This window comes from Parasteatoda tepidariorum, chromosome 7 (assembly GCF_043381705.1).
Source record: "Parasteatoda tepidariorum isolate YZ-2023 chromosome 7, CAS_Ptep_4.0, whole genome shotgun sequence".
Lineage (NCBI taxonomy): Eukaryota > Metazoa > Arthropoda > Arachnida > Araneae > Theridiidae > Parasteatoda > Parasteatoda tepidariorum.
The window spans coordinates 70,314,808-70,322,940 of NC_092210.1; positions in this window are offsets into that span (position 1 = coordinate 70,314,808).

The following is an 8,133-nucleotide window of genomic DNA, read 5'->3' on the forward strand; positions in this document are numbered from 1 at the left end:
ACCATGTGTTGTAAAACAATATGAAATAGTACTGAACGCCGGATGTAAAGCATCGGCTTCGATGAAGATAATTTTGTGAGAATTTGTTTTATAATTCGGTGAGAATTCACCCGATTAGACATATGATGCTCACTACGTGCTCTTGCGTGCCGAAGCCTATCAATTAAAAATGAAAACTGTTGCCAACGCGAGAAAAGAAATATCATCGATTTTATTGATACATACGTATTAGCGTTTTATATAATATAGATATGTCTTCTATTCTATTCTACTAAAAACGGTTTTTCTTCCTCGAAGCTATTTTTCCCGAAATTTAATATTACCTCTGGAGCAGTCTCTTGGTGAGTATAAATAATAATGATGAAAGTGTTGCAACATTAACGTATCCTTTACGTATTAAAACTGAACCTTTTTACTTCCTTATTTAATTTCTAAGCATCTAACTTTTTTCAGACAATCTGTTTAATTTTACAATTTTTTTTATCTAACAGAGATAAAACTTTTAAAACGTAAAGATTACATTTATTTTTTAAACGAACTTAAGTTTCATTAAAAAAGAAATGCCATTTTCAAATTCACATTTTAAGCCCTGGTAGGTGTAAAAAAAATCGTGATTTTCATATCGAAGTTATTATTTTTTTTAAAAAAATAACAGTAGTTAAATGTAATAATAGTTATTACAATATATACTGTTAATTTTTTTAAAAAAATAGATCTTTGAAATAAAAACATTTACAAAAATTTTCTTCTGTATATTGTAATAAATATAAGTGGCGCAAAATATCGTTTTTTATTTTTATATAATGAATAAATTTTAATGAAGGCAATATTTTAATTAAAAATTATTTGTTAAAAAAAAACTCCTTATGTTTTGAAAACCGATTTAATAATATTAAAGAAATGTGATTAACGAAAATATTTTTTTCTCTCTTTCAAATTCTGCGGTTATTTGCGCATCGGTATTATCGAAATAAAGCTGGTTAAAAAATTTAGTGCGCCAACATTTGTGATATTGCGCCAAGTATTGCACTCTTTCCAACACGTAACTCCAGATCTTTGCTTGGTATGTGCGGCATGTCTTTTCGGAAGGAATAAAGCGAGCTTGGTTCCTCTACCTACTATCTCAACTCTATGGTCAGAACAAGCTTTTCGTACTGTATGGTGGTTTAGGAGTTGGCTTCGTACCAGGGAGATCACGAGTTCGAATCCCGCTACGAGCACGGGTGTAATTTATCCCCCTGCTCTATCTGTCCTTCTTGCGCCGGTTGGCGATATTTCTTCACCTATATGGTGTCCACGTTAAAGCTATGAGTTTCTTTTTTTTTCTTTTGGAAAAAAAAATAGAATGGAATTTTTTTTTTCAATTTTGTCGCAATTTGATCCTAGTAAAAGTAAAGGCAGTTATTTAGACACTTTGAAGAAAATTTTGCTCGGATTCCAAAAAAACGGTTTGAAAGTTTCGTGACATTTGAGTATCCATTTTTTACAGCGTAACCGATTGGGTTCAAGCAACACCTCCTAAAAGAAAGAAGGCCTCATCACGGATCAATTTAGTAGTCCGACGTAACGAACATAAACTGCGCAGTGGAGGCAAAATAGGAAAGATGTCGCTGCGTTCGGGCTACTAAGCTGCACAGTGTAAAAAAATACGAAATATGTCATTACGTTTGGACTACTAAAGGGTCACATTGCTTGTTTATGGCAATCCGTGCTTCAGCCTTTCTTTTCTATGAGGCATTGATTCAAGCGAAAGTATCTTTGTACAAAGCCATAACTCTAAGAATGTGGCATCATGCATCATGATCTACCGCCGGTGTTGAAGTTTTGCATATTATCTGTGACGATGTTTCTTCTCGAAAGAAAAATGATAGAAAAAGTTTTTTTTTCTTTTTTAAAAATTGCGGTGTTTTTTTTTTTTTTTTTTTTTNTTTTTTAAATAAAGTGGTGAAACATTACGAATAAGTACTTACTTGAACCAAAATTCTATTTGAGACGTGATTTTCATTTTATTTACAAAACAATACATTTTATTGGCAAAAATTGTGCATTCAGAATCAAATAGTGAAATAAAATTTTATTTCGTATAACTTTGAAGTATTCAATACAGCTTATTTATTTTTTTAGTTTAATTATGAATGTAGTTTAGAAAGTAAGAACATATAAACTTAAAAATTTGGCAAACCATCAATAAAAAATAACACATTTAAAAATGTTAATAGTATACCATCCAGATGCGATAAAAAATAAAATTATTTTTAACCAGTTTCCATGTAATAATATTACTAAATATATTATTTATTTTTAATATCAAAATATCTTAATATTTCAGTAAAATAATAAAAATTTCATAACATATTTAGAATATTTAACAGAAAATAATTATTCCGATCAGTATAGACTTTTTCAAATCACTCCAGTATATTACAAAGCATATTGATGCTACGCATACAAAATTACTTCTACAAAAGTGTAATTTCAATAATATATATAGATAGATAGATATCCCAATATATATTAATTAGAAATAAAATTTTCTTAATACTCGCAATGCAATTTTCCTCTTCGCAATTTTTGTATAACTTATACATTAAATTAAAATAATAAATTATTTACTGATATAAATAATTTATAATTTATGGAATTGTGTAAATTGTATCGTTTTCCTACTACTTGAATTAGTAGAAAAAATAAGTGCATAAAGATTAAGAATCTTCTATAATTCAGATTATACAAGACAAAAATGAATTACGCTTACGAAAACAAGGGATAAATAATCCATTTACTATTGTAGAAAATTAATTTACGAATGAGACAGTATAACTGTAATGTAAATTAAGTAAATGTTCCTTCAACTCTAAACAAAATGACTAATTCTAGTTATCGTATAAAATACCAAAAGGTTTTAATATAAGAAATATGATCCCAAAACACACAATGCTACGTAAAATTGAGCGTGTGCAAAACATTATCTTTTAAAAATTGCAAATATCCTATAGAATAGTTAATTTAACTTCACTGAACTGGGGACATTACAAAGAAATATTTAATCAGAAACTTGTTTAATTTTGTATAAAATAATTAAAAATTAAGTTAATTTATGCAGGTGTTTCAGAAAACAATCCGAAAATTAATAAAACAACTATATAAAACCTTTTTGTTACGATAAATACTCATTTTAATACATTAATCAGGAACATTGAATAGTTAATCATGATATTGGAATATTAAATAGAAATTATCATTTTTGAACATATAAGTAGTTCTTCTTTTAAAATGCAACTATCTATCTATATTATATAAAACGCTAATACGTACGTATGTAACAATGAAACCGATGATATTTCTTTTCTCGCGTTGGCAACAGTTTTCATTTTTAATTGATTGGATTCGGCGCGCAAGAGCACGTATTGAGCATCATATGGCTAATCTAAATTATATAAAACGCTAATACGTTTTAATTGATAGGCTTCGGCGCGCAGGAGCACGTAGAGAGAATCATATGTCTAATCGGGTGAATTCTCACCGAATTATCAAAAAAATTCTCATAAAACTATCTTCATCGAAGCCGATGCTTTACATCCGGCGTTCAGTACTATTTCATATTGTTTTACAACACATGGTTTCAGCCCTCTGGGGGAAAAGACTTTAAAGCAAAACTTACAACAGTTACTTTTCTCAACAACTGAAATTTAGAATAGTGTGATTAAGAAAAATATGTGAACTGTTTGCAATTTCAAATTAATATTGAAATGCACAGGTTTAGAATTTTCTACAGAGAAAAGTTTTCGGAGCTTCAGTGTTCAAAAATTATACAAAAGCTAGACGTTAAGATCGTATCCAATGAGCGAACAAAGCGATCATCGGATTGCAAAGCAATCCGAAATGAACTGCGAAAGCTGTTCCGGGGGTTGGCGAGCGCCAGCGAGCAGGGGGCGAAGCCTCCTAGTGCTAGTTATTATGGCAAATGTTAATCATAATCAAACAATGGGTGAGATCCACCATACGGAGCTTTTAAAGCTCGTGTTGAATTCCTTGAACTATTCGAAAAGTAAACATTTGTTTGACGGTGGCGCATCCCCTGTGGTTCACGATTTACGAATTCCCTTTTTTGTTAATATAATATAAGCACACCGGACAAAGAAATCAGTCACCCTTAGAGAAATCACGAAAATAACCATTTAATCGCGTATAACACCGCCTCTGGGTTCGATAACCGCCTGAATTCGGTTAGGAAGAGAGTCCACAAGGTTTTGCAGGTGCGTTGAATCCAGTATAAACCACTTGTTGAGGATTTGATCACGCAAATCCCCAAATTGCGAGGATGCTGATTTCAGTGTTTTACCTGTTGTTCCAACATATCCCACATATATTCAATGGGGTGCAAGTCAGGTGATTTTGCAGGCCAGTCGAGTTGTAATTGCGTATTTGAGTGTTCGTAAAACCAGTCACAGATTCTTCCAGACCGATTAACTTTGATTACTCATCTTGAAACATAGGGGTATCAATAACACATTTTTTATGAAAATATTGATTGAAAGGCAACATCTAATCATCCAGAATGTTCAAACAAACATGTTGGTTCATGTTAACGGGCACCTCAGAGAGGGGGTTCAATCCTGAGTAAGGAAAACACCCCTAAAACGTGACAAACCCACCTTTGGCCTACACCTGACCTTGCACACAGTTAGGATAAAATGCTTCATCTGTTCTTCGTAGCACTTGTCGACGTGCGTCTTTTGAATAAAGGCAAAAACATGATTCCTTTGACCATATTACATTCCGCCAGTCTGCAACTGGCCACGTTCGGTGACTTCTAGCACACTGAAGTCGTGCAGCTTTATGTGCCTGTGTTAGAAATGACCCTTTACGAGATGTTCGGCTCAAATGTTCATTGCATGCAGCTCCCGTCGCAATGTTCTCTCACTAACAGGTTGGGATGGACCTTCATTTATAAACTGAAGCAATTCCTGTCGGATTTGGAAGCGATTTTGAATGACAAGTAGTGAAACACGTCTCCGGTCCCTTTCATGCAGGATCTTTTTCCGACCACAAGTCTGATGTCGTCTTTTGTGACCACGTGTATTACACTACTGCTTGTAGACACGTTGAACAGTCCGCATCGAAACACCAACAAATCCATCAACTTCATTCACTGTATGACTATGGGTACGGCCAAGCACAATTGCCCCTTTTTGCCACTTTATCACATCTCTTACCCATATTTACACACAATTTCCGCTTCAAACAAATGTATCACACAGATGGCTACTTGCCTTTGATCGCGTGAGCCCGTAGTTGAACACGTCACTTGACCACCGCGTTATTTAACAAAACTTAACGATTCATCGATGCTTGCGCACTAGGGTGACTAATTTTTTGTCCGGTGAGCTTATATTTAGTGTAATTTTATGTAAGAACTTTTTTGTTATAATAATAATGGTAGCAAAATAAACAAATGTTGTTTGCAGCTTTGAAAAATATAATCAGTTCTTCGCGGAAAAAAAAATATTTTAAATTAGAAATATTGAATGTGTGACTTAAGTGAAGTAAAAAATGTGAAGTAATATTGCATGTTAAAGATCTATAACCTTATATTGCATAACAGTTCAAATTGCATGCGGTTTTTATCTCTCTTGAGATATTCATAATTTTAAAAAAAATTCTATACAAATTTTAAGATTTAAAATCTGGCAACATCCGATTGTTTTATTTCTGACTGCTGCTTACTTCTTTTTCTTTGTTCAACTATCCATTTTTTGTTACATTTTATAACAAGACAAACGCGAGCTCGTGAAATTATGATCTCAAGAAAAATGCACTTTTCGGCAATAATGGATAAATAATCATCGTTTAAAAGCAACAAAAAAATCACAAAAACAGCTCTTTAAATTTTCACACAATTTTGAAGTTAGAGAAGGAAAGAAATTTGTGTTAAATTTATAATGCAGCAATCAAACTAAAACTCTGCAATTTCATTTCGGTGGACAGTTGATAGGCCAGCATAGATTTTCTTTCAAGTAAATGATTCTCAAACTATTAATCGAATCTTATTTTCCGTTATTCAATAGAATTTTTGGCACACTTTCGTAATTTCAAGTTTCTAAGTCATAAATATTTTGCGTAGCAAATTAAAATGTAAAGTAAAGTTTAAAAAAAAAAGTGAGCGAAAAATGTTGTTGTTGTTGTTGCTAATTTACGTCACACTAGAGCTGCACAATGGGCTATTGGCGACGGTCTGGGAAACATCCNAAATAATAAATTATTTACTGATATAAATAATTTATAATTTATGGAATTATGCAAACTGTATCGTTTTCCTATTACTTGAATTATAAGAAAAAATAAGTGCATAAAGATCAAGAATCATCTATAATTCAAATTATACAAGACAAAAATGCATTAAGCTTACGAAAACCAGATATAACCACCATAAATAATCCATTTACTATTGTAGAAAATTAATTTACGAATGAGACAGTATATTGTATACTCTAAACAAAATGACCGATTCTAGTTATCGTATAAAATACCAAAAGGTTTTAATATAAGACATATGATACCAAAACACACAATGCTACGTAAAATTGCGCGCGTGCAAAACATTCTCTTTTAAAAATTGCGAATATCCTATAGAATAGTTAATTTAACTTCACTGAATTGGGGACATTACAACGAAGGATTTAATCAAAAACTTGTTTTATGTATAAAATAATTAAAAATTAAGTTAATTTATGCAGGTGTTTCGGAAAACAATCCGAAAATAAATTTACGATAAATATTAATTTTGTTACGATAAATACTCATTTTAATATTTTAATATATTAATCAGGAACATTGAAAAGTTAATCATGATATTGGAATATTAAAAAGAAACTATCATTGTCGAACATATACGTAGTTCTTCTTTTAAAATGCAACTATACTAGTTATTATGGCAAATGTTAATCAAACAATTAGTAAGATCCACCATATGGAACTTTTAAAGCTTACGTTGAATTCCTACAACTATTTGAAAAGTAAACATTTGTTTGACGGTGGCACATCCCCAGTGGTTCACGATTTACGAATTCCCTTTTTTGTTAATACAATATAAGCACACCGGACAAAAAATTAGTAACCCCTAGAGAAAACACGAAAATCATCATTTAATCGCGTATAACACCCCCTCTGGATTCGATAACAACCTGAATTTGGTTTGGAAGTGAGTCCACAAGGTTTTGCAGGTACGTTGAATCCAGTATAAACCACTTGTTGAGGATTTGATCACGCAAATCCCCCTAACTTTTAACTTAAATAAAGCTCGTTAAGTTTATAAACAAAAATTTTCCTTTCAGCGTATCCAATTAGTAGTTTTATTCTTACAGAATGCAGAGTGCCCCGCATGGTGTTTTTTCCTACAAATGAAAATGTTAATAATACTGGAGCAAATAATCGAATGCTAATTTATTTTCATTCCATCATGCACCTTGTTTGTTTTTCTTGTACCCTCTCGTAATTTAAAATTTCTAAGTCTTGCAGTTTTTGCGCAGCGAATCAAAATGTAATGTTAAGTATTACGCCTAAAACTGCGATGATGTGGGTGGAGACCTTCATGATTTTTTAATGTAGAGAGACATTATTAACGCGAGGATTAAAATCCAAAATAATATTTTTTTTATCAAACAATCGATGAGTTTCCCCATACGAAGCTTAACGTTGAATTCCTTTAACTATTTGAAAAGTAAGCAATTGCTTGTCGGTGGCCTATTCCCAGTGATTCACGATTTACGAATCCTCTTTTTGTTTATAAAATATATAATTAGAGACATGAAAAGAGATTTACAATAAATTAAATCGCGTTTAAAAGTGGAAGAAAGACTGAAGAGTTAGAATCAGTCAAAAATCAAGATTAGTGTTGACGCTTTTCTCGCCTTATTAGCATTTTATTTAAAAAAAAGTTGTGATATTTTTACTTAATAAAATTTTGTTTACGAAATTTTTATAAAATTGTTATGTTTCCTCCTCTCAATTGTTATGTTTCCTCCTCTCAATTGTTATGTTTTCTCCTCTCAATTGTTATGTTTCCTCCTCTCAATTGTTATGTTTCCTCCTATGTAATTGTCATGTTTCCTCCTCACACCAATGTATTGATAA